The sequence below is a fragment of the Callorhinus ursinus genome, unplaced genomic scaffold (genome assembly GCF_003265705.2).
Source record: "Callorhinus ursinus isolate GAN/ISIS: 27379988/994484 unplaced genomic scaffold, GSC_fseal_2.0 scaffold24, whole genome shotgun sequence".
Lineage (NCBI taxonomy): Eukaryota > Metazoa > Chordata > Mammalia > Carnivora > Otariidae > Callorhinus > Callorhinus ursinus.
Window position 1 is genome coordinate 25,191,248 of NW_027397086.1, and position 3,664 is coordinate 25,194,911.

A 3,664-nucleotide genomic window follows, 5' to 3' on the forward strand; every position below is an offset into this window, starting at 1 on the left:
TTGTTTCTCTCTCTTTTTCTCAGCCTCTTTATTTTCCATCATTTGGTCTTCTATATCGCTGATTCTCTCTTCTGCCTCATTTATCCTAGCAGTTAGTGCCCCCATTTTGGATTGCACCTCATCAATAGCCTTTTTGATTTCGATTTGGTTAGATTTTAGTTCTTTTATTTCTCCAGAAAGGGTTTCTCTAATAACTTCCACGCTTTTTTCAAGCCCAGCTAGTATCTTTAAAGTCATGATTCTGAACTCTAGGTCCGACATCGTACTAATGTCCGTATTGAGTAGGTCCCTGGCTGACGGTACTACCTCTTGTTCTTTTTGCTGAGGTGATTTCTTTCGTCTTGTCATTTTGTCCAGAGGAGAATAGATGAATGAGAGAACAAAATGCTAACAGGTTTACAACGTCCCCAGCAAATATACTGTATACAAATCAGAAAAGACCTGAAACCAGGGGAAAAGAAAGGGAAAGAAAGAAAAAAGAAAGAGAAAAAAAAAAAGGAAAAAAAAAGGATAAAAACAAAAACAGAACAATACAAAAAAAGCAGAATGTGATCAAATATGATCAGGCTAGTGCATAGATCAGTGCCACACACTAGATTTTGGGCGTATTTTGGTCTGTTAGAAAACAGTGCCTCCTAAAATTTTAAAGGAAGAAAGACATATATGTACAAAATAAGGGTTGATATAATGAAGGGATGGAAGATGACTGTAAAGATGAAAATTATAAAAGATTTAATAAAAGGACTTGGTAAGATAAGTTGTTTGAAAAAAGAAAGAAGATTTAAGAAAAAAAAAAAAAAAGGAAAAAGGGAGAGAATGTGATCAGGCAGGAGACTAGAACAAAGCCATACAGTAGTGATTTAGGGTATATTTTGATCTGTTAGAAGAAACTGTACCCCAAAATTTTAAAGAGAGAACAACTTATATATATATGCCAAAAATAAGGGTAACTACTATGAAGGGATAAAATATGACTCTAAAAATGAAAAATAAAAAATGTTTTTTGTTTTTTTTTTAAAAAAGGGATTGATAAGATGTTGGTTGAAAAGGGGAAAAAGAAAAATAAAAAAAACAGTCAACAAAAATTAACTTTGATGAAATAATGGATCATGGTAAAAAAAAAAAAAAAAGCCATGAATCTATGTGCAGTATTCCCCTAGCGCTGGAGTTCTCCCATTCTCCTTGATCGATCAACTTGGTCTTGGCTTGCTGGCTGTTTGTGCTGATCTTCTGGGGGAGGGGCCTGTTGCTGTAGTTTCCAAATGTCTTTGCCGGAGGCGGAATTGCCCCGCCCTTGTCGGTCCGGGCTAAGGAAGCTGCTCCGGTTTGTTCTCAGGAGCTTTTGTTCCCTGCAAGCTCTCGGCACAGCTTTGGAGGACCAGGGCAGAAATGGTGGCCTCCCAATCTCCACCCGGAGGAGCTGAGAACTCGGGGCCCTGCTCCTCAGTGTGTCCCCAGAGAAAAGCAGTCACTCCCGTGTCCCCGGTCTCCGGCCGCACTCCGTGCTCACTCGGCTTGTGATCGAGCGTTGCTATCTCTGGCACCCGACCCCGCACGGAGTCTCCAAACCCAGCACTTCCCTGCAGTGCATTCCCGCACCGCTCCTCCCCGGGAAGGAAGGGGAGTCTCCCCAGATCTGCTGCTTGTTGGGTCCCTGCTGGGGGAGCCGTGTCCCGACTGGGCCGCAGATCACAGTTTATGGCAACCCCGAGCTGAGAGCCCGCGACTCTGCTCCGTCTCTGCAGCCAGCTTCCCCGCTCTGATACCTGGGAGCTCTGGCGCACTCAGGCACCCCCGGTCTCTCCGTGACCCCAAGGGTCCTGAGACCACACTGTCCCGGGAGGATTCCACCCCCCGCTGAGCCACTGCAGCGACGTCCCTCCGCCGAGCCGACTTCTCAAAGGTCCGATTTTGTGCTCCGCGGCTCTATCACTTGCCAGAAGCGGCCGACGGAGGCCCCTCCCCCGCCGTCTATCCTCCCGAATATCGCCTCGGATTCACTTCTCCGCACGTCCTACCTTCCAGTAAGTGGTCGCTTCTCTGTTCAGAGAGTTGTTGCTACTCTCCTGTTTGATCTCCTGTTGAGTTCGTAGGTGTTCAGAATGGTTTGATCCCTATTCAGCTGAATTCCTGAGACCAGACGAAATCTAGGTCTCCTACTCCTCCGCCATCTTGCTCCCCCAGCCATAGTTATAATTTTAAAAGTGACCATCATTTCCTACCTAGTGCTTGATTATTAGTGTCACCTGAGATGATTGTTAAACACGTAGATTCCTGGTAATTCCCCAAGAGATTCTGATTCAGTAAATCTCAAATCAGACCAGGACTCTGTGTTTTTAACAAGTGTGGTCTTTATATGGGAAATAATTAGTCTAACTGAATAACATCCTTTAGTTAATTGTTCATCATTGTTGGCTAATCATGCTGTATCTAAATATTTTCCGACGATTAAAAAAAGTCACAATGAGGGGCGCCTGAGTGGCTCAGTTGGTTAAGCAACTGCCTTCAGCTCAGATCATGATCCTGGAGTCCTAGGATCGAGTCCCGCATCGGGCTCCCTGCTCAGTGGGGAGTCCGCTTCTCCTTCCCCCGCTCTCCCCTCCTGTGTACTCTCTCTCTCTCTCAAATAAATAAATAAAAATCTTTAAAAAAAAGTCACAATGATCATTATTGGGAGATTATATTATTTTATAATTATTTCCTTAGGAAAAATATCTAGGTTAAAATGATTAAACGTTTGTGATCATTTTAAGATTCTTGATATCCACTGCAAATTTATTTTCCATAAACTCCTAGTTTAAATTGCTCTAAAATTATAATCAATTATTCAGTTTCCCTGAAGCCTTATACCAATACTGAATATCATGTTTTGAAAAATTTATCAAAGTTAAATTATGTATCTACAACTCCATTTCTTTGATTACTTGCAGTAATTGGAAAAGTATCCATATGCATCTTTCCTATGTGTCTTCTTTGAAATTTTATTATTTTTATTTTTATTTTGTGGTATTCACATTATATACCTCATTGGTACACTTTAGTTTTCATATAATTAAAAAATATGTATTAAACAACGGAAACAAGTAGGTTGCTTTCAGTATCAGATGATAGATATTCACAAATGAAACTGCCTTAAATAATAAATCATGCATCTCCCTTGAGAGTCCAGAAGGTCCAAAGCTCTGGAAGTAAAGCATGCATGCACTTGATGTGAGAGGTCAGGTCTCTGCTTTGGCTTATGGTAATAATCCTGACACTTCTGTCTCTAGCATGTTAGTTCAAGGTGTCACATCCAAAGGCAGTTAACTTCCAGAAGAAAAGGGACCAATTTATTCAGTATGTATTTCTCAGGAGAGAATAAATGTTTGTCAGAAAATTACTGACAGACTTCCTCTGTCATTTGCCAGACTTAGATCAGCTTACTTATTTTAATCAGGTGTTGGTGCAAGAAATAAGATGAACATGATGAGTGAATCTAAATGGTATCTTCCACTAAAGAGAGGGATTAAGGTATGTAATTTATGGGATTTAGGAAGTAAATATAAGGAAGTAGGCAACAAATAATGTCTAATATAGTAACTATTCATTGGTAAATTTCTTTCTTTCTCTTTCTTTCTCTTCCTTCCTTCCTTCCTTCCTTCCTTCCTTCCTTCCTTCCTTCCTT

At 41.0% G+C, this 3,664-nt stretch overlaps 1 long non-coding RNA gene across 1 annotated transcript in view; it reads left to right on the plus strand.

Moving 5' to 3' along the window:
* LOC141369968 (uncharacterized) overlaps nucleotides 1–1,134 on the plus strand; it is a 106,505-nt gene extending 105,371 nt beyond the window's left edge. The window contains exon 2 of the long non-coding RNA XR_012373576.1: nucleotides 630–1,134. This is a non-coding gene — a long non-coding RNA (uncharacterized lncRNA). The remainder of the gene's footprint in view (nucleotides 1–629) is intronic.
* Nucleotides 1,135–3,664: the final 2,530 nt, after the last annotated feature.